The sequence below is a fragment of the Canis lupus genome, chromosome 38 (assembly GCF_048164855.1).
Source record: "Canis lupus baileyi chromosome 38, mCanLup2.hap1, whole genome shotgun sequence".
In the NCBI taxonomy this organism is placed as follows: Eukaryota; Metazoa; Chordata; class Mammalia; order Carnivora; family Canidae; genus Canis; species Canis lupus.
Genome location: NC_132875.1, coordinates 13,790,243 through 13,814,506, shown reverse-complemented (window position 1 = coordinate 13,814,506; position 24,264 = coordinate 13,790,243). Strand labels below are relative to the sequence as shown.

The 24,264-nt window shown below is 34.9% G+C and overlaps 1 long non-coding RNA gene across 1 annotated transcript in view; it reads right to left on the bottom strand.

Annotated features, from left to right (window-relative positions):
* Positions 1–24,264, bottom strand: part of LOC140626818 (uncharacterized) — a 257,798-nt gene that overhangs the window by 20,958 nt on the left and 212,576 nt on the right. The window contains exons 7-8 of the long non-coding RNA XR_012025819.1: positions 16,526–16,683; positions 14,021–14,102 (exon numbers count right to left, since the gene is read on the bottom strand). This is a non-coding gene — a long non-coding RNA (uncharacterized lncRNA). The remainder of the gene's footprint in view (positions 1–14,020; positions 14,103–16,525; positions 16,684–24,264) is intronic.

Genomic DNA, 24,264 nt, shown 5'->3' with positions numbered 1-24,264 from the left:
TGAAATTTTTCTCTATTTGATATATATTAAATCTCTTTAGTCTATAGGCTTTCTGTCTACCTTTTTTTCTTTCTTTTCTGTGAAAGACTTGGGGCATATGACTTGTATCCTGTCACTCGGCCAATTGATTGTATAGTCTTAGAGTAGATCCACATGTTCCTGTGTCCTCTGTATCTCCTGCAATATGGCAGCTGGATCAAACCCAGGTTTGGTCACTTTATCAGGACTCTAGAAAGTATTATTTTCTTCTTTCAGAAGACCTGTGACATCTAGATTTCCCCTTTTTGCATCATATTAGAAGTCATTGTTGTTCAAGGCTTAGATTCATTAATTCGCTGGGATTGCAAAATTGTGGTATTCTAAGTATTTCATTTATTTTTTATACTTAGTTGGAATACTTTTTATAAAAAGACATCCCTCCTTCACCTCCTACTGGGCTTCCTGGTTATAGAGCTCATATAGGAAAGGCAAAATAAATGAATGATTCATTTATTTACTAGTTTTATTATAATGAATAGATTTACTATAACTTTCCAAAAATAAACAATTATTTTAAACATACTTATAAACTCAGATATAAGTTTATTTCTTGAATTTGATCCAATGTAATTATTATCCTTACTGAAGATCATATTATCCCATCTTAGCCCAGAGTAACCCCTCAAGTAGGCTAAGTCCTTTTATCATAACATATTTACTTTTACTGCCTTCTTCCTATATATAGAAAAGTCCTAGGCTCCTCTGATGCCTGTCCCAGACCTGGAATCAGCCATTTATTCAAGCAAGTGGTTTTTTTTGTTATAAGCAAATTATATTACCAGGTTAATATGTATAACAAGGATGTTCCTTGTACCTGGATTAGTTAGGCTGTTTGTTTCAAAGGAGCTAGAAGATCTCCATCTAGATTTTTTTTAAGATAAAATATTTCATATATGCCTACTGTTATTTTCTATTAAATCAGGTCTTTAGGATTTTGTTGTTTAATCTTTTCTCTGTTGCATCTGTATCTTTCTTCTTTCTTTCAAACCAAGAATCTTAGTTCTCAAAGACCCAGGAAGCGATAAATTAGAATATCTTAAAAGAATTAATTTATGTTATAGCACATTATAAACACAGCCGTCTCAAAATAACACTACAGCATTACTAATATTGATTACTAAAACTCATTTTTATTTATGTTCTCCTATTCTTTCCACATTTTAAAAAAATATACCATATCTCCATTATCATGTACACTTAGTTCTGTAAGCAGCCACATACTTACTATTTATTATCCATCTTTATGTCAATGTCCTTCTAGTCATGTTAGTTCTGGAAATATTATTATGCAATGGAGCTATTATATTTTTGCATGTTGATAATGGTTTATTTTTGTCCTTAGTAAATTGAAAGTTATTTTGCATCTTTTGAAGTGATTTATTTTTCTTCTTAAGGACTCCTATCATTCATATGTTGGATTTTATTATTAACCTTTGAAAATTTCACTCAAATCTTTTAAAGACTTTTCTTTCATTCTTTTTTTTTATTTCAGTTTTTGGATTGGCATCCCTTTTATCTGTTTGTCTCATGGCAGTATCTATTGTGTTTATTTGCTTTTGGAATTCCTCTAATTTCATTTCTTGTATTTGCAACTCTTCTGAATTGTGACTATTTGCGTCTGATTTATGTTATCATTTCATTTATTATATGTATTTCCTAATGTCCTTTGGTTCGGTATGAAGCAGGAGATTTTATTTTCATCTGTTTTATGAGTATTCTGTCTAGAGACCTAGCATTATCTGTGTAATGCTATTCTTTTTATTCTCTTTTTTTTTTTTACCTTTGTAACAATTTTGTATGAGATATAACCTGGATCATTTTTGGTTGCCTATTTTTTTAAATATTAGTTTTCCTCACCTTCAGAAGAAACTGTGGTTCAAAAGTTTTTCTAGCTGTCTAATACTGCCTCATGTTGTTTTGGAGTAGTGTTTAAAATATGGTGACTTTCTGACTTACCCTGACTCTGTTTCTCTTCAACACTTTTACCTGAGATCTTTCTTTCTTCTCCATTAGTCCTATCCTGTTCAATTTTATCTTATTTTATTTTTTTAAAGATTTATTTATTCATGAGAGACACAGAGAGAGAGGCAGAGACCCAGGCAGAGGGAGAAGCAGGCTCCCTGTAGGGAGCCCGATGTGGGATGTGGGACTCGATCTGGGATCCTGGGATAACGGACACCCAACCACTGAGCCACCCAGGTGTCCCAGTATCCTGTTCAGTTTTAAACCCTCCTGAAAGTTACCTCTTAATCAGAGGCCAAGGGAACTGGGAATGTTATTTCAAGAGGTTTCAGCAATTTCTGCCTTAGTGTTTCCAGGCCTTACCAGAGAACCCTTGCACTCACTCACTGTTGGACTGGAAAAAAAAAAAAGTCCTCACAGTTCAGGTAATGGTCTCAAATTGACCTTCTGTCCTATCTAATGAATATTTGACAGTCATTTTGAGTTTTTCTGATTCTCAGAACTAGCAGAGTCTCTGCTTCGTCCTTCTGCTTCTTCCCACATCAGTGTTGACATCTCACAAACTATTATGCTAGTGTTTTAGCCCCACCTGTCAGTATTTGATGGTGGACATTTTGAAATCCCAATTGATACTATTTGGAGGAGGAGTTTTTGGGAGGTAACAAAGTCATTAGCAAGTAGCTCTCATGAACAAGATCAGTGCCCTTACAAAAGACACCCCGGAAAGATCCCTTGCCCCTTCTGCCATGTGAAAAACACCAAGAAAAGAAAGAGAGACATTTATGATCCGGGAAGCAGGCCTTCCCGAGACACTGAATCTGTTGGGACTTTGATGTTGGACTTTCCAGCCTTTGAAACTGTGAGAAATAATCGTTTGTTGTTTGAGCCCCCCAGCCTATAGTGGTTTGTTCTAGCAGCCTAATTGGACTATGACAAGGGTTTCCCACAATTTATCACCACCCTGAGGTGCAAAATAAGTCTCCCTGAATAAGTCTGAATGCAGACTACAAACAATGGACACACTGTGTAGTAAGAAGAATCAGATGTCCTACAGACCTCAGAGAGTCGCCTCAAGATTTGTGTAATTTTAGACAATTCAAGGTGGAGGGTTACATAGTGATTTGTATCACCCATTTATTATGGGGTCTGTATACAGGACTGAAAAGTTTACATCTGTTCACATTGTCCATGACTGTTGAATATTTCCTGGGAATAAGTAATGAGGCCAGAAACAAAAAAGTGAATTAATGGTGGGTCATGTCCAGGTCTGCTGTATGTCTAAGGTTCTTGCAAAAAATGGTCCATTGACATGTGCCTCTAGTACACAAGGAATTCATTTATATGGTATTTATAGATACTTGATTATTTATGTGTCACTTCCTGTAGTCTAATGATATAAAAGGTACGAGTCCATGGGTTTCTTTGCTCATTCAGCCTTGATTGAGTGGATTAACTAAAGTAACGAGAGAAATACTGGGAGCTGTTTGCTTACTTTTAATTGACTTCTTATATCACAAGTCCTTTGCAATTTTGTTTTCATGATAGGCAGTAAAACAAAGTGAAAGCTATTTAATCTGATTCTGATTCACCGTTCTTGCTGGGCTCTGAACTCTGACGAGCTTCTGTAGTGTAGCCTAGTTTAATTGGCATTAACTGTTCACTTGCCTATGTATCCCACAATACAAATTCTACTCAGGAATCACTTTTGGTTCATTCATTATTGTATCCTGAGAGGCTTGCATTGCCCTCAATAAGTGTGGAATAAATCAATACATGTGTCTATTAGATGCATATGAAATGGGTTTATAGATGAAGAACTCCAAATACCCAATATTATATATCCCAATAATACATTATCAATAAAGTAGTAAGCGAAATGTACATGAAATAAGATTGCTGCAATGGGAAATTTGAGGTATGTTTCCAGAAAGAAACAAGTGTTTCTGTAGATTGTGTGTATTGTATAGAAAACCATGGAGTCAAGGCACTTGAGTGGGCTCAGTAGTTAAACATCTGCCTTTGGCTCAGGTCTCAATCCCGGGGTCCTGGCATTGAGTCCCTTGTCAGGCTCCTGGCAGCTTGCTTTTCCCTCTGCCTGTGTCTCTGCCTCTGTCTCTCATGAATAAATAAATAAAATCAAAAAAAAAAAAAAAAAAAGAAAAAGAAAACCATGGAATCATGAAATTTGTGAATTGAAAAAACTTTGGAAATAAGGAACCAATATAATTTCCCAAAGCTATGAAGTGGTGTATTTCTCAGTACTACATATATAGTATGTATGAGAAGAGAAAAATCCATGCTTCTAGATTTCTAATTTAAAATAAGTAATGGAAGCCCCTAATCTACAAAAGCTATGAGTCTACTGAAAAGATGTACTCAGACTGCAATATTCATAGTAGCCTATGAAACTGATGCACATCGGTTTAAAAATGTCTTTGTGATAATTATTATTATGGAAATGTAATAGGAGACAAAAAGTGAATTTGGGCTATACTAATTATTTTATCAACTAGCTTAAAGCTTTAGAATGATGATTAAAATGTTTTATTTTTTCTCTGTATGTACTCTCTGAATGCACCTCTCAATGCAACTTTTTTTTTTTAAATTTCTAGTCTTTTGTATTAGTTTAATGAAAGTAAAAGTCTTGAATCCATACAAATGTTTTGTAGTTGGTCTCTTTCTGAATTAAATAGCATTTCATCAATTTTGGATATAGGTGAATAAAATATTTGAAAATCATTTAGAGTAATTCTGAAGAAATGCTCAAGTGAATTTTATACCCACAACAGAACAGAAATGATAAGTTAAAATTTATACCGGGCCAAATGCTTTTAATTACCTTCCAGATGTAATTATGCATATACACAGATGGCAGGTAAAGAAGCTCTGTTATATAAAAGAAGGTGCATGAATAATTGCTATAGTTTAAACAACAAAAGTAAGTTGTTTTACATATAAAATGATAGGATAAAAGATGTAGTGAATTCCATACCTAGTTTAGAAGGAGGGGGTCTGATTGCCATTGTAGCTTCAAACACAAAATGGTGAGAAACAATCGTGAATGTATGGTGGAGAGCACATCTAAATAGCAGCTTGTAATTGCAGAGTGCTGCAACCTGTCTTATTGAAGGTCTTAGAAAACAGCTGAAACATTCAGATAAACAGTGTTTAGATGATGGAAAAGCTGGACAACTAGCAAGCAAGTATTCAGAAATGGATGCTGTTCTAAAGAGGAGCAGCCATGAGAACCTGTAATGAAAACAAGGAACTATTTTATTTGGCATCTATTTTTTTTTTTTTCAGGACAGAGAAGACCATAAAATAAGGAATAATGCTTTATGTTTTCCTACTCAACATGTTTGTTTTCCTACCACGTTTCCATTTTTACTTATCTTGGATTATCCTTAACCAAGAGATTTGATTTTTTTTTTCTTAATTTGAGTTACTCTAGGGGAGTCTGGGTAGCTCACTTGGTTGAGTGTCCAACTCTTTGTTTTGGTTCAGGTCATGATCTCATGGGTCATGAGATGGACCCCATGCTGGCCTCTGTGCTCAGCCAGGTGTCTGCCTGAAGATGCTCTCCCTCTGCACTTCCCCCACTCTCTCACATGCACATGCTCTCTCTCTCAAATAAATAAATATATCTTTAACAAATTTGATTTAGTTTATTTGAAAAATACAAAAAATTTGAGTTATAATGTATTTGAATGCTGATGGCATGCCAAGAAAAAGATTAAAAATCAATTAAGAACACTTTCAAAATAAAACCTTTTTAATGTTAAGGTAATAATGTTAATTATGAACATAAATAATGTTACTGCTCTCTATAAGAATGTTAACATTAATTATTAATGTTAACTATTAACATTAATAATGCTAACGTTCTTAATAAGAATGTTTTTTAAAGGCTAAGAATGCACACTCTACTTATAATGGATGAAAATTTCTCCTAATTTAAAAATGTCTCCAAATTTTCATAAATGTGTCAGAATTTCAGTTACATAGGGAAGTGAAAGATTACCTTGAGCAAGGATCAGATATGACCAAATCTTTGCAATACAATTTAATGTGATTTAGTTGATCATCTAATTACTTAATGAACAAAATACTAATTATTAGGGGGATCCCTGGGTGGCTCAGGGGTTTGGCATCTGCCTTTGGCCCAGGGTGTGATCCTGGAGTCCTGAGATCGAGTCCCACATCAGGCTCCTTGCATGGAGCCTGCCTGTGTCTCTGTCTCTCTGTCTCTCTGTTTCTCTCTCTCTCTCTCTCTCTCTGTGTCTCTCATGAATAAATAAATAAAATCTTTTAAAAAATAATAATTATTAAAAACAGTTTAGTGACAGTCATCAAATATTTCTACTTAAATTATTAGGACTATATGATATGTAAGCAAGCCTTTTAAACCTAAATCATACTTACTCATACCGAAAGAATTATATTATCTATAGTATTATACTTAAGAATGTTTCCATCTTCTCGAATCAGAATACAGACTAAAAAGGATGTCACATCACTGACAGATGTATAGAGTGTTGAATGTCAGACATTTTTTATAATCTCCTGTATTAAGTACAATAAGTGGGGGATCCCTGGGTGGCTCAGCGGTTTAGCACCTGCCTTTGGCCCAGATCGTGATCCTGGAGACCCAGGATCGAGTCCCACATCAGGCTCCCTGCATGGAGCCTGCTTCTCCCTCTGCCTGTGTCTTTGCCTCTCTCTCTATATCTCATGAATAAATAATTAAAATCTTTTAAAAAATAAGTACAATAAGCATGAGAGAGTGAATGACGGGAGGGATTGAGGGAGAGAGAGAGGGAGAATCTCAAGCAGATTCTGTGCTGAGTACAGAGCCCAACACTGGACTCATTCTCAGGACCCTCAGATCATGACCTGAGCCAAAAGAAGAGTCATATTTTTAACCAACTGAGCCACCCAGGTGCCCCAAGGAGAATAAACTTTTAACATATTATTATTAAAGTCCATGGTGATTTTTAAATTTATCTAACTTAGTTTTCTTACACAACCTACAATTTCCTCCACCACTTTTCTAATCCTCTTTTATTTTTTCAGGTAGTTCAGGAATTGGCAAACTTTTTTTTTTTCTCTAAAGAGCGAGACAGTCAATATTTTAGGCTTTGTAGGCCATAAGTTTTCAGATTCAACTACAGTCAAACCTCCTTATTTGCTGATTCTGTATTCACAAATTTGTCTATTTACTCATACTTACTTATAACCCTCAGATCAATATTTGCCCACTTTGCAGACAACATACATTCCTGACTGTAGTTGACAAGGTAGTTCTCTGCCTTTTGGTTTCAACTCTCGTGCATCAACAAGTGTCCTTTGTGCAATATATTTAGTGTTATGTTTTTTTTTGCTTTTTTGTGACTTTTGTTGGTGAGTTTGTTGCTTAAGTTGGCCCCTATACACACTGCTGAATTGCTGTCTGGTGTTCTGCAGCAAAAGAGGACTGTGATGTGTTAGGGAAAAATATATGTGTTAGATAAGTTTCTTTCAGGCATGAGCTATAGTGCTGTTGGCCAAGAGCTCAATGTTAACGAATCAACAATCCATACTAAATATGGTATCTTTAACAGAAACACATGTAAAACATGGTTATTTATTAATCAGTTAATGGAAATGTGTGACCAGAGGCCTGCAGGAAACTAACTCCGTCTTCCGGAAGAAATAGTTCAGTATTGGCTAGTTTGGGGTCTGTAGTGAAGGACAACATCTCTGGTGTTGTAATGGGAAGGTGACCACAGATAATCCTTAAGCAAATTGGTGTGTCTATGGTCCAATACAACTTTATTTATAAAAGCAGGCAGCCTGCTGAATTTGGCCATGGGCTATGGTTTCCCAACCTATGAATAAATACAAAGAATTCTTCAATGTTAATTATATAAGGCCTTGTACCAGGCACAATGAATTGTATAATGTTAAAACAGATGTATTTTTATGAATTATTAGAAATGACAAACCATATACCCACATTTCTCTAGAACAAAAGTGCTACTAGAATGGTGCACATAGAGAAAAGTAATATAACTTTTGACTGAAGGAGATTGAAGTAGATTCTCTTTCAATCTAATACTTAAATTTGAAAGAGGGTACAAAGTGAGAACAGACTAGAGGCCAAGAATTATTGCGTTTATTAGATGAATGATTTTTATGTTATTCTGAGTGCTAACAGCATGTGCCCAGACAGAATTCAGTGTATAAGGGTTTTATACTAGTGACAAAAGACTTGAGAGAAAATATGGAGGGGTCTGGAGCAGTCAGGGAGGGCAAATCCAACGCTGAGCGATGGAGGAGAGGAAAATCACTATGCACTCTGTGGCCAGTATCAACCTCAGAGGAATCTTGTGTCTCCCAGGAACAAGGTGCCATGCTCAGTGATTGGCTGAGAGCAGTCCCTGGGGACTTGGCCTTAGCACCAAGGATGGCAGAGGGCAGCAGCTGGGACCCATGTGCAGTTACCCTCCTGAAGGGGAAGCTCTCATGGCCCCCAGAGATTGTGAGCTCAACATTTTATTTTTAATTAGGCTTACAATATGTATTAGAATATTCATTTATGAAAATTACAAAATTTAGCTATATTAGTTGTCACTATTAGTTATGCTGGATTTTGGAGTTGAGGAAAAAGTTTGAATCCTCGATAACCCCGTGTATTGTCTTATGTAAGATATTTAATGTCTCTGAGTCATGCAATCTTAATTTGTAAAATGATAAGTATCTCAACCTTGTATATTGATTATAAGGAATAAACATGACAATGTGTGGAAATTTCAGCACTATGTGTGCCCAGCACATAGAGGAGAAAAAAAAAAAGAAAAGATAATACTCTCTAGATTTTAAATTTAACAATAACTGCATTCTAAAGATTTTGGAAGATTTTTCTATTCTCAATAAGGGAAACATATTTAACTTTAGGTAATCAATGTTACTTCATTTTTACTAATATCAATATCCATGGAATATTATATCCTGATCTCTGTTACCAAGGTTTGCTGAATGATTTGTAAAAGTAATTTAAAAAGCAAGCAATTATGAAGTCATCTGTCACAGAAGTTCATTTTGTCTGCATAACTCATAAAAGTTAGTATGGCTTCATCATGGAGTTGTTCCACGGGCAATATGAAAGCATTTTCATTTTGTCAACAGAATAACTGTTGCATGAGAAATTATTACTTAGCATACCTATCTATTAACTAAAGTGTACACCTAAAAACCATTAGGATATGAAGGGAATGTAACAAAGTCTTACTAAATTGATTTTTAATCTGGTTAGATTCTTAGGTTATTATTCTTTACAATTACAGTTACTAAATTGCATATTCCAGTAATTTTTCATTAGTATATTCAAAACGTGCCATGCATAAAAATGTTGACTATACATACTGCATATATGTATACAATTTAAATTAAATATATGCATTCTTAAAAAATAAGAATTTCCTTTGGTAATTTAAAACATATTTTTTACATAGTGAAAACAAAATAATGGATAAAGAACCTATTCGACTGAATATGGCCAGAAAAGTTTCTTTCAATGTTCTACTTGAATACAATATGACAAAACTATATGCTTGATTATTTTATGTTTTATCACCCTTACTTTGGGAGTGAGAGAACATAGATACAATTCTAAGTATAGTTAGGATGCATCCTTATAAACATGTTTCCTTGTCTGGTAACTACTCTTTGAGATTTCTTTATCCTGAGTAATACCTTCTTCCAGATAAATCTATCCATTTGTGTACAGAACAAGACTAATTTATCACATCATGTACAAAGATTTGTGATAACCAACAGAGAACATTAGGAATGTGTTCAGTTTAAAACAACTGACCTTATAGTTGAAGATATAACTAAAATTCAAGCTAAAATTAACCAGGGGTGTCAGCAAACCCATCTATTTAGTTAGAGGAATAGTGTGAATGATGACGCAGAATCATCCATCAGTAAATATTTATTGATAATCTCTTGTGAGCCGGGAGTGGTCTAAGAACTGGGATATGGTAGTTAATAAAATCATAGATCTCTGCCTTCGAGGTTTTCCTTCTTGCAAGAGAACACAAACCATAAACAAATCAATAGAATTATCTAGAAGAGTGTCTATAATATGAGTCACTTTCACATACTGAAAAAAAGCACAGAAACTGGAGACAGACTGTGAGGGTTTGAATCTCAGCCCTGCCACTTTATAGCTTTGTAATCTACAGCGAATTCTAGATATCACCATGCCTTGAATTTCCCGTGTATAGAATGGAATAATAAAACTGTCCCTTAGTGTTGTTATAAGGATTAAATGAATTCCTGGAATAATGTGTGGAACATAATGTTAAAGCAATACCTGCTATGATTATTAACACAATTTATTATATAGATATAAGAACTGGGGGGTAAGGGTTTAAGGGGTTTAAGGCAAGTAATGAGGAGTATGTGAATATTTGGTAGAGGATGGCCAGGGAAGATTTCTATGATTAGATGATATTTAAGTGGAAATCTAAAAAAGATCATGAAGGAAGGCTTGCTGATATCTAGGAGGAAAGTGTTCAGAGGGGACAGCACATGCAAAGGTCTGTAGATCATTGTAAGGGATTTGGCTTTTACTGTCATTGATAAAACAGCAGAGGGATTTTGGCAGAGTATGACATGATTCAACTTTTATTTTTTTTAAGATTTTATTTATTTATTCATGAGAGACAGAGAGAGAGAAAGAGAGAGACAAAGACACAGGCAGAGAGAGAAGCAGGCTCCATGCAGGGAGCCTGATGTGGGACTCAATCCCGGAACTCCAGGATCACGCCGTGGGCTGAAGGCAGGTGCTAAACCGCTGAGCCACCCAGGGATCCCTCAACTTCTATTTTAAATGGATCACACTGGTCTCTGAGAGTAGGATCTCAAGGGTCAAAAGATTAAGGCCTACTAAGAAGCTATTGCAGTCACCTGGGAGAAAGAACAGTGGATTGAACCAGAGTGGTACACCAGTCATGATACAAAAAAGAAAAAAAAGTTGAAGTTTAAATATATTTCATAGGTAGATTTGATGGGACTTTCAGACAAACAGAATCTGTGTTATAAAAGAGAAGTCAAGGTGTCTTTCAGATTTTTATCTTAAACTACAGAACAGGATTACCATTTACCAGGAAAGGAAGACTGGTGGATGGACAATGCTTTTGAGCCCTGAGAAAATATAAATTAGGAACAAGAATATATCTCACTTTTTTTTTTTTTTTTTTTTAGCGAAAACATGGACTGAAAAATGAAGGCATACCATCTATGTATGGCCAAGTTCATGAAATCTTAAGGTTAAGCCAAGGATTTTATTTTGTAGGACAATAGAAGACTTTCAGTTATCCTTCCTCCCTCATCCCTCCTTCCCTCCTTTCTTTCTTTCAAAAGAAAATAATGTTTATTAATCTTCTCTCAGGCCTTTTAAATTGGATATTTTGAACTTATAACAAAACCGAATCTGACTTTCCATCGGAAGTAAAATTTGCCACTTAAACAAAACAGGAGCTATTATAATATAAAAATAGGCTTTGTGAAAACCCACTTGGGTTTTCTTCTTTGTTCTTCTCTGGTCAAGTGTACAAAACACAGTGAAGAGGCCCTCTCTTCTACCACTTGTATCTTTCCACACACCTAGCGTCTACTTCTTCTGATCTCTTAGAGTATCACAGAAAGCATCTGAAAAATTTGCAAAGTATGTTGATTCCAATTCTCCATGAAGTATGTGCTCAGAAATATGTTATTCCTGAGTTTTTGGGATCTTTCCATTTAACATTTCATTAAAATGATTTCAAAACATTTCAGTAAAACTTATTTTCATTTTAATATATAAAATTAAGTTTCCTTGTGATTTTCTCATGAGATACATATCTAAAAGTTATTGCTGGAAGTCACAGGAACCTAATTTTAAATCCTTTGAAAAATTAAAATCAGTTTATCATCAAGTAGGAAAGGCAATGATATAATTTGCCACACTATTTTTAGAAAATGTGTGTCTTTGCTGGTTATATCTTCTAGAGAAAAAAAAAAAGACTTTAGAAACACAGGTAAAATGCTTTGTAAAAACAGTACTAATAAAAAAAGTAATATAAAAGGTTGATATTACATATAGATTGATAGTACCATTTTACAAGTTCACATAAATGTGGAATAAAATGAAATCCTAAGTGGTGCAGTCCATTATTTTGTGAAAGAAATCTAGATTCTTGATAGCTTTAAGAAAATTAAATTTACAATTACTATATTGCTGTGTATTTTTATTTAGATGGCATTTTTCTTTATTGTCCCCTCTTTACAAAACTTTTTTTTTCTTTCTGTTAAATATAATGCTTTCTCTATTACTTAAACAGTTGGTGAAATAAGTGGAATGATTGTGTGACAAAGAGCTCTCTGAATATCAATAACTCTATTTAGAAAGTTAAAGGTTAAATTGATTGGCAAAACATAGAGCCATAGTACATGTAATGATGTTACACATCGAATATAATTGCTCTATATTTAGTTACCAAAAAATGGTTTCAGCTTGGACATAGTGCTACTATCAAGTAAATTTGATAGTTAGTTGGATTCAAGTCCCTCTCCTGTTACCATACTAAGCCAGAGCAAAAAGCTCTCCAATTAGGATGAATCAAAACAGTTTATAATATTATACAGTGTGCAAATGGAGCCATTCCTAAATAACACAGAACTAGTTACAGAATGTTAGAAAGGGGAAATATAATTTAGAAAAATCATTAAGTATAATGACAAAGGATAATGACTACCACAGATTCAGCTATTCATAAGTAATCCCAAAGGATCAGAACATGTAACATTTTGACTCATTTGTTGTCTAGTGAACCAAATTCAAATAACTGCGAAGAAATTGCAATGAATAATTTCATAAAATAACATCAGTTGATAAGTGGACAGTGATAAATGTAAAGTGGGTTTTGAAACTGCAAACAATGATAATACTAGTAGGTCATTTTGCAGTGAGAAGAAACAGGTCTGACCCCTGGTGATTACATATATTTTTTTCACTTATTTCATCTATTGTGTATGCCTACATATTATATTTGTTATGTATTTAATATGTATAATCACAGAGAGATGGAAAGATTGAAAATGGAAGGACAAGTGACCGATGAATTTCCTGGTTACCCTCCCCATAAAACTCGTTAAAACTCTGGATTGTGTGCTAGAGAAGATAGAGAGGGAAAGATCTGAGAGATTTTCAGAACTAGAGATAGAATAGAGTTTCTTATTACTCTTGCTTAACCAAAGCCAAACAAACAAACAAAAACAAACAAACAAAAAAACAAGAGACAACAGCAAAAACAAAAACAAGTCATTAGGGAATCTTTTGCCAAGACAGAGAAGAATGGCTACAGTAAATTATAAATGGTGAATCACATCATTGGGCAATAATATGACCTGGGACAGAAACTCGCTTATTTCTAATCTAGTGGCTGGTGTGGTTAATATAAGAGGTGAAATCTCCACCAGTACCCCAGGGGCAGATGTAAAGCAACTTGTTATTAAGAGTCAGTCTGCCTTCCAGAGAGGTGAATTGGTGAGAGGCAAGCAGTGTGTAGCAGAAACAGCAGGGTGAACATCCCCAAGGCACTGATGGCTGATTTTCAGTGGGTGAGAAGATCAGTAAACTTCCAGGAGGGGACCCTGGTCAGCAGAGGAGGACTGTTGAACTTCTTTGGGAACAACCAATGAGCATTGCCTGTACTGAGAGGACAGTTGGTGGGTTACTTGAGTAAAAGAAGTGAAGGAAAAAGTTCTGACATTAGAGAAGAGACAGCAAAGCATCAAAAGGAGCCAGCAAAGGTTGTGCCAAAAAGCTAAGCATCTGAGGACTAAGGAGAGTGTGTTGAGAAAAAAAAATCTTGAAGGATGGAGTAGTTAAAAAAAACAGGAGGTACAAAAATGAGCCTAAATACACACACACACACACACACACACACACACACACAGATTGTTTCAATAGAAAGAAGAGCTGAATTACCTTGAAGGGACATATTTAAGTGCTCTTCCAACCTCTAACCCCATCAGTGAGAATGGAGCTCCAGCAGTGGATGCAATCAGTTCTAAAAACCAAGGGGCACATTTGAGTTGCAATGCATAGACTTTGACAAACCCCATGCATGTAGCAGGCTCCCTTTGGAAAAACTAAAGTCAATTGAAAAATAAATTCTGACACAATTTTATCTTTCACAAGACTAATAGCAGTACTCCTACTTATTTAGTTCAAGGATAGTTTAGAGTTTCATTCAAAATAAATTTCTTCAATCTTTGCTCCTTAACCATATTCTGTGTCGACAACTGTCATTTAAGTTTTTGGCGGTGGAGCTGTTACTGCAAATTGACCTTCAGTAAGTCATACTATCTTATCCAAGTAGATTATAAGGCTTTGAACAAGTGGTGCTACTTTTTCCAGGAAATATTTTTGGTCCAATAGTACCATGCATTTTGCTCCATCATGAGATAGAGCACTGGAATTTCCTATAGAGTTACTTTTCATACTATTTAGTTAAATCACCCTATTTTTCTTCATGGTACACATTAGGCTACTTAAATCTCTTGTGCCATATTTTAAATTTACTTTCAGAACATTTATGATGATCTGAAATTATTGAGGTGATATTTCTGAATTTTAATTTACCACATTTTCCCTTGCCTGGATTTTATGCAAAATGTCTCAATTTCTTTTTTCTCTAAACTTGCCAAAGTTAAAAAGAAATATCAAAATGAAGAGGAGAAGAATTTCTAAAATATTCTCAAGTAGCACTATAAAATGATTATCCTTTTTTCTCAATACATGACTCATCTGCTGGACACAAAATATAGAGTTCACAATATTCAACTTGCCTTCAATAACATCCCTAGAGCCTTAATCTACTACTTGCATACTATTAAAAACTTGTGAGGGTGCATGGGTGCATGGGTGGCTCCGTTGGTTAAGCATCTGACTCAATTTCTTTCTTTTTTTTTTTAATCTGACTCAATTTCAACTTTGCTCATGATCTCAGGGTCATGAGATCAAGCCCTGCATTGGGCTCTACATGCTAAGCACAGAGTCTGCTTGAGATTCTCCCTCTTTCCCTCTGCCCCTCCCTAGCTCATGCTCTCTCTCTCACTCTCTCTCTCAAATAAATAAATAAATAAATAAATAAATAAATAAATAAATAAATATTTTTAAAAACCTTGTGAAATTTATGAATTACATTTATAGTCTCTTATCTCAATATATAGCTTATAAGACAAAATGAAATAGAAACTGAACTCAGTAAATTAACAGATTGGTTCAAATGTTCTATAATCATTACTCTAAACTTAAACATTGTGTTGATTTACCTCAAAACATTCAAATTGAATTATATGCTGCTTTGCAGACCTAGCAGACATACCAAAGAGGTCCCACTCTCCTGAGTAAGGTTACAACTCTTTGAATGTAGATCAAATGATAATGGAGGAAGGGGACAATTACATGAGCTCACAAAATCGTTAGTAAAATTTAAATGCGATTCATCGTCAACAATGCTGTGTAATCTGAAAATGAAGTTTTCAAATTAATTTTGTCAATACTGGCAAGGCTTAACATAATTATTTGAAATTATAATGTTTGTGTGTGCATGTGTCTATTGGTGAAAATCTTGGAAAATTGCCTTTTGGACAATTTCCAAAGAGGATTTACATTGGACATACCATAAGGAGCTTTTCTTCTTCCAGCCACTATATTATGCCCTAACTTAGGTGAAACCAGTAAACCTTTTATTAAAATTAAGTAAATAATATCTGATTGGCATCTAAGAATAAATGCTATGTTTGAAGCAAAAAAGATGAACAGCTTTTGACCATATACTATGTATGAGTGGCTTATTTTTCATGGACAACTAGCCTTTTTAAATGTCTACAGCATCCAGTTAGTCTACTAAAAAAAAAGTTCCCCTTCGTGGCTCTTTCTTAGGGAAGCCATCCCATGTCATTCCTGGGGCCTTTCCTATTCTTCCTACATAGGGCAGACCCAGCTTTTCAAGAACAGACAGACAGCAGAATAGTTCAATCTCCCTTGCTCTATCACCAACATCATGAATCCTATTCCAACAAAGTTGGTAAGAAACTGGAAACTTTCCCCCAACTTGACCATAATTTTCTCTGTCACCTTTCTATATTCCCACTTTAGAGCTATGATTGGCATGAATGGCATCCCATGTAAATTGGTTCACTGTGAAAAGTCTGTTCATTTAGAAATAAAATAAAAATGTGTTTCAGTCCCATCTTAATAATTAGAAAATTAAACTAATAAATTTGACTTAATTACACTAAGAAAATGTGTGTGTGCACCTATGTGTGTGTGCTGGTATAGCTTGACCATTTCAGAGGACTAGGAAGTCAGAGATATCTGTGCTCAAAAAAAAAAAAAAAAAAAAAAAAAAGTTCAGTTACTTACCAGATATGGAAAAGTAGCAAATGATCTGAGTTTCAATTACCTAATCTATTATATAAATACCTGTTTAGGGATGTCTGGGTGGCTCAGTGGTTGAACATCTGCCTTCGGCTTACGGTATGGTACTAGGGTCCTGGGATGAAGTCCTGCATCAGGTTCCTCATGAAGAGCCTGTTTCTCCTTCTGCCTATGTCTCTGCCTCTCTCAAGAATAAATAAAATCTTTAAAAAATAAATTAAATAAATAAATAAATATCCATTCAGTGTAAACATTTTAGGTGGTTGTATTAAACAGTATTATAATAATAATTAATATTTATTGAACACATACTACATGCTGGACACAGGGTTAAGTGCATTATGTTGAGCATCTCATTTTACTTCAAAATAAAATTCATACTGAATAAGAAAAAAAATGAGCAACTTTTAGTAACCTAAAACTCAATCTTTGTGCAAGTTAGACTGAATTCTGATCTACTGAACACACACAAGTAAATCAGTGACCAAAGAATATTTTAGAGTTTTCAGCAAGTGCCACTGGATGTTATCTTGGACATGCAGTTCAATAACATATTTCAAGTCAACCAATATTCTTGACAGTTATCCTTCATGAAGTCTGTGACTATACCAACAAGATTTGCAAAAGCAGAGAGCATAGCAAATTGAAAAAAGAGATTCATTTTTATGGTTCAGACATATTACAAAACCTTGACCAGAAGGTCTCAAGAAAGTAAGGGAGGATTTGTAGTTTTAGAGTTTATTATCCAATTGAGAATCCTGTCGAGTATTTGATTACGGAGAGAAGGCTATGTCTGAAAGGCAGAAAGTCTAGTGAAACAAACAGAAGGCTTCCAGTGTCACCATATGCATTGTAAATAATACTCTTTCATAGTTTCTTGTATGGCTTAGAGGATTAAGGCTTTATATTTCAACATAATTACCATATCCCCATTATATTTAACAACTATTTCAATCTAAATTTCTAAAAGTTAATCAGCAAAACTCTCATGGGAAAATAAAAAATACATATTTTGGTATGAAAATCTATTAAAGTGATTTTCTAGTACCCACAAAGATTAGCCAGTTCATCAAAACTAAAATACTTTCTCTGCTAACCATCAACTCCCAAAATGGAAAACTTGGCTTTTTCAATATAAATTTGACATGTGATCAATTACCAGAACATAAATATTAAATGAATTTAAATAAGAATTTTGGAAAGAGGGATGATTCAATACAGCTTGTAGCTTTTTAATTTTTTTTTTAAAGAATGGATATAAACATTCTCTTACATAGCACATTAGTAGGAAAAGCTCCAAATGTCCCTACAATGAAAGAACAGCCTTATTTTTTTTGTTTTTTTTTTATTTCTTTACTACATACATCCTCAAATCCAAGCAATACTATTTTAAGTTTGATGATTTTCTTAGGAAATGGTACAAAAATGCAACCTTCAGCCCAGTTCTCTTTCTTAAAGGGAAATTACAATCTTTAGCCATTATCTTTAAACACAAAACACAATCGGTTTGGCATGATAAACAAGGCAGGCCAGCATGATGGTAGCTCCTCACTCCATGAGAAGCAGTGTGATCATCTACTAATTGTCTAATCCGTTTACATTTTACATAAATCAGTTATCTTCAGTTAAAGACTCTAGGGTTCCCTTGTGAGCTCTCCACGTGCTGGAGCTTATATACATGTTATCTTGGAAGATCATCTTATTGAGACACTTAATTTAACTGACATTGATGACATTAATTTCAAATATAAGCAGCTTTCACAGACTAAGAAAATTCTAAGTACTGTGTATGTTTTTCTGAGTACAGATAATTGTGTCATTGTCCATGGAGAGAAACGTAGGTGAGCATGTGGTCATATACAGCTCTAACAAAATGAATGCCTTTTATAGCTATAATTTAATATATTTTAATCATATATGTTCAGTAATTGTAAAACTATATTTTAGAGGAAATACAATCTTGGCTCAATTCTTTTCAGTGGCAGCAAGACTATCCTTTTAGGCATATTTACATTCTTTTATTTTCTAATTTCTCATACCTTCTGATAAATTTTATTTCAAGGAATGGAGAAAGGTTAAAGATATTATTAAAATGTTCACTGAACATATAGATGTTCCTAAGGCTTTACTTGAAATAATTAATGTTCGCTTCAGCTACAGTAGAGATACAACTGAAAATTTAGTATAATAGGGAGCAATCGAAATATGCATATAAAAATATAGTGCATAAATATGTATGTATTTCCTTACTTTGTCAGCTGAGAGGGTCCAGAAGCAATGACACCCCAGTAACAGTGAACACATTTAGTACCCAGATCTTGGATTATAATACCATTCTCCATTAAAAAAGAGCTTGGGCTTCTCAGAGAAATGGTTGATTCAGGGCACAGAGAAATGTCCAAAATGAATCTGAAGCATCTCAGAGGCAGTGCCAGAAAGTAAACAAGGATTTAAAAATAAGTAAATAAAAATTTTAAAGATATTCAATGGGACAACTATAAGCTCCCAATGTCCAAAGCTGAAGAAATTTGAGCAATAAACTAAATTAAGTTACTGGGTTATAATCCAAAGAAAAATAAACATCCATGAATCCATAATATAAACAAATGATTGAATAAATAGGTAAGTAAGTAAATAAATAAATAAATATGAAGTGACAAATCTCTCATGAAGAAAAATTTAAAATAATATATATTATATATAGTATATATATATATTACATATATATATTACATTTTACATAAATAAGTTATGTAGCTATGTACACTCCCTACTCTTTACCTGAGGAGTGTACATAGGGCCTTCATTCCAAAGAATACAGTGTAAAATTGAGAGAGGAAATGCAGCTTTACAGTGGTGAAACCTGACAAATGTTACCTCAGCCAGGGGATCAATAGCAACAGTGATAAGTCATACGGATAATATGTACCCTTGGTATGATGTAATGAGAACGACCCTTTCCCTTTGTGGTTTTCTTCCTCAAAACTCATAATCCCAGTCTGATCCTGAGAAAAACATCGCACAAATTTTCATTGAGAGATATTTTTAGGAACACCTGACAAGAATGCCTAAAACATTTCACAGGTGTCAAATAATAAGAATTCTGATAAACTGTCACAGCCAAAAGAAGCCAAGGAAATGTAGTCATTGAAATGTAGTGTAGCATCATGAATGGGAACAGGAAAAGAATATTAGGTAAAATTAAGAAAACCTGAATTAAGTATGGACTTTAGTTAAAATATATTAATACTGGTTCATTAATTATAGTAAAGGTAACATCCTAATATAAGATGTTAATAACAGAAATCGGATGTGTGGAAATACCAGAACTCTTTGTAGAACCCCTGTAATATTTCTGTAAATTTAAATTATATTGAAGTAAAAAATATATTTTTAAAAGAGGATATGGCTCGTATCTTCTGTGAACAATAAGTAGTTTAGGTTAAGTGAAATGCAGCTCTGCTCTTTTTTGTAAAAACATTTTTAAGTATTGATCCAACCAGGGTCCTGGCTTAAGTATCCTCCTCTCTAGGTTCTTCTCTTTAATGTTTTTTCTGTTACTTCCACAATTTTTTGCATATACTCCTGCTAAAAAAATGTATAACCTGACTAATGACATACATTTACCTTTATCTCCCCCTATCGATTTGACCACTTTAGGGAGTCAATTGAATTGATTCATCTTTACACCACAGGCTTTAGCACAGTGCTTAGCATACAAGAGAACTAACACATTTGTTGAATGCCTGCACATATATGTAAATAAATGAATAAACACAATGCCCTATATCCAAATATACTCATGGAAATCAAAGACTTGTTATCATTCACCAATATGTATTAAATTGCTATAGTGAGACATATTACAGAGCTTCAAACTACTAATAATTTTTGGCAATAGAAGTATAATTGTGACTTGAATCTATGAGTGTTTTTATTGTCTGTGGGTGAAGCATACTGCAAATCTTAGTTGTTATGCACAATTACAAAATTACTGAGAGTGACATCGATGTATATAAGATAGTTTGTTTTGGCAAAATGTCTTTTTATAATTTGGCTATGATTGCCTTTTTTGCTTCATCTGCAGTTGCTCCAATAAACCCGATTTTCCAGATATATGTAACTGCCCTTTCCTTAAAACTGAATTCTTTTTTTTTTCTAAGATTTATGGGCACCTGGGTGGCTCAGTTGGTCAGATCAGATCATGATCTCAGGGTCCAGGGATTGAGCTTCACATCGGGCTCCCTGCTCAGCAGTGTATTTGTTTCTCTCCCTCTGCCCTTCTGTCTGCTTGTGCTCTATCTCAAATAAATAAAATGTTTTTTTTTTTTAAAGTTTTATTTATTTATTCCAGAGAGAAAGAGAGCACACACAAGAACACAAATGTGGGGCAGGTGTGAGGGGGAAGCAGTGAGAGAGGGATAGAGAAACTCAAGCGGACTCCACAGGGAGTGCAGAACCCAACGGGGGCTTGATCTTAACCCTGATATCAAGACCTGAGCAGAAACCAGGAGTCTGACACATTAACTGACTGCACCACCCAGGTGCCCCAAAACTGCATTCTATCTCAGAGAATACACATACACTCTTCCCTCTGCCTCAGATGCTCTTCCCATCTTCCCAGTTTGGGAATTTCCTATTCACTTTCAAAACTAATCTTGAATTGATGAATGTAAAAAAAAAAAACACAATATGAGCTCTGACAAAACCATGTAGTACTTATCAAACATTTGTAAACTTATTTCTAAGTGCAAATTATGAAAGTCTAGCTGTATCTTTTGAGTCAAAAATTTGAGATGAAAGGGTTCAGAAATCCCCTAAGTTTCATTCTTCTGCATGTGGATGTCCAATTTTCCCAGCACCATTTATTGAAGAGACTGTCTTTCTTCCAATGGATAGTCTTTCCTCCTTTATTGAGTATTAGTTGACCATAAAGTTCAGGGTCCACTTCTGGGTTCTCTATTCTGTTCCATTGATCTATGTGTCTGTTTTTGTGCCAGTACCACACTGTCTTGATGACCACAGCTTTGTAGTACAACCTGAAATCTGGCATTGTGATGCCCCCAGATATGGTTTTCTTTTTTTAAAATTCCCCTGGCTATTCGGGGTCTTTGCTGATTCCACACAAATCTTAAAATAATTTGTTCTAACTCTCTGAAGAAAGTCCATGGTATTTTGATAGGGATTGCATTAAATGTGTACATTGCCCTGGGTAACTGACATTTTCACAATATTAATTCTGCCAATCCATGAGCATGGAATATTTTTCCATCTCTTTGTGTCTTCCTCAATTTCTTTCAGAAGTGTTCTGCAGTTTTTAGGGTATAGATCCTTTACCTCTTTGGTGAGGTTTATTCCTAGGTATCTTATGCTTTTGGGTGCAATTGTAAATGGGATTGACTCCTTAATTTCTCTTTCTTCAGTCTCATTGTTAGTGTATAGAAATGCCACTGACTTCTGGGCATTGATTTTGTATCCTGCCACGCTACCGAATTGCTGTATGAGTTCTAGCAATCTTGGGGTGGAGACTTTTGGGTTTTCTATGTAGAGTATCATGTCATCGGTGAAGAGGGAGAGTTTGACTTCTTCTTTGCCAATTTGAATGCCTTTAATGTCTTTTTGTTGTCTGATTGCTGAGGCTAGGACTTCCAGTACTATGTTGAATAGCAGTGGTGAGAGTGGACATCCCTGTCTTGTTCCTGATCTTAGGGGAAAGGCTCCCAGTGCTTCCCCATTGAGAATGATATTTGCTGTGGGCTTTTCGTAGATGGCTTTTAAGATGTTGAGGAATGTTCCCTCTATCCCTACACTCTGAAGAGTTTTGATCAGGAATGGATGCTGTATTTTGTCAAATGCTTTCTCTGCATCTAATGAGAGGATCATATGGTTCTTGGTTTTTCTCTTGCTGATATGATGAATCCCATTGATTGTTTTACGAGTGTTGAACCAGCCTTGTGTCCCGGGGATAAATCCTACTTGGTCATGGTGAGTAATTTTCTTAATGTACTGTTGGATCCTATTGGCTAGTATCTTGTTGAGAATTTTTGCATCCATGTTCATCAGGGATATTGGTCTGTAATTCTCCTTTTTGGTGGGGTCTTTGTCTGGTTTTGGAATTAAGGTGATGCTGGCCTCATAGAATGAATTTGGAAGTACTCCATCTCTTTCTATCTTTCCAAACAGCTAGACCACTCTCTTTCACTATACACAAAGATAAACTCAAAATGGATGAAAGATCTAAATGTGAGACAAGATTCCATCAAAATCCTAGAGGAGAACACAGGCAACACCCTTTTTGAACTCAGCCACAGTAATTTCTTGCAAGATACATCCACAAAAGTAAATGAAACAAAAGCAAAAATGAGCTATTGGGACTTCATCAAGATAAGAAGCTTTTGCACAGCAAAGGATATAGTCAACAAAACTAAAAGACAACCTACAGAATGGGAGAAGATATTTGCAAATGATGTATCAGATAAAGGGCTAGTTTCCAAGATCTATAAATAACTTCTTAAACTCAACAGCAAAGAAACAAACAATCCAATCATGAAATGGGCAAAAGACATGAAGAGAAATCTCACAGAGGAAGACATAGACATGGCCAACATGCACATGAGAAAATGCTCTGCATCACTTGCCATCAGGGAAATACAAATCAAAACTACAATGAGATACCACCTCACACCAGTGAGAATGGGGAAAATTAACAAGGCAGGAAACCACAAATGTTGGAGAGGATGCAGAGAAAGGGAACCCTCTTACACTGTTGGTGGGAATGTGACCTGGTGCAGCCACTCTGGAAAACTGTGTGGAGGTTCCTCAAAGAGTTAAAAATAGACCTGCCCTACGACCCAGCAATTGCACTGTTGGGGATTTACCCCAAAGATACAGATGCAATGAAACGCCGGGACAACTGCACCCCGATGTTTCTAGCAGCAATGGCCACGATAGCCAAACTGTGGAAGGAGCCTCGGTGTCCATCGAAAGATGAATGGATAAAGAAGATGTGGTCTGTGTATACAATGGAATATTACTCAGCCATTAGAAATGACAAATACCCACAATTTGCTTCGGGGTGGATGGACCTGGAGGGTATCATGCTGAGTGAAGTAAGTCAATCGGAGAAGGACAAACATTATATGTTCTCATTCATTTGGGGAATATAAATAATAGTGAAAGGGAATAGAAGGGAAGGGAGAAGAAATGTGTGGGAAATATCAGAAAGGGAGACAGAACATAAAGACTCCTAACTCTGGGAAATGAACTAGGGGTGGTGGAAGGGGAGGAGAGCGGAGGGTGGGGGTGAATGGGTGATGGGCACTGGGGGTGTCACTTGACGGGATGAGCACTGGGTGTTATTCTGTATGTTGGTAAATTGAACACCAATAAAAAATAAATTTATTTTTTAAAAAGTGAAAAAAAAAGAAATCCCCTAAGTTCTCTAATAAAATACATTATAAAATAATCACTATGACCAAGAGATCCTTAGAACCAAATTGCAAATTGTTCGTTTCTATTAAAAAAAAGTCTTATCTGTATTTTGGGGGTTACAAATAAGCTATTAAGAATATGGTGAGCATGAATATAAATTTATACTTTTTAATTTTCTTATATTGATTTAAGAAGAGTTCTTATTGAAAATGAATTTCTCAATGCTCAAGATTTCAATTGCTTTCTTTTTTTCCATGCAGTCAGTTTACAATGTTTTTCTTTGAAGAGCCAAAGTTTGAATTGCGCTTGTCTCTGCTCTGGTCTATATAGCAAAAACATATCTCTTCTGATCA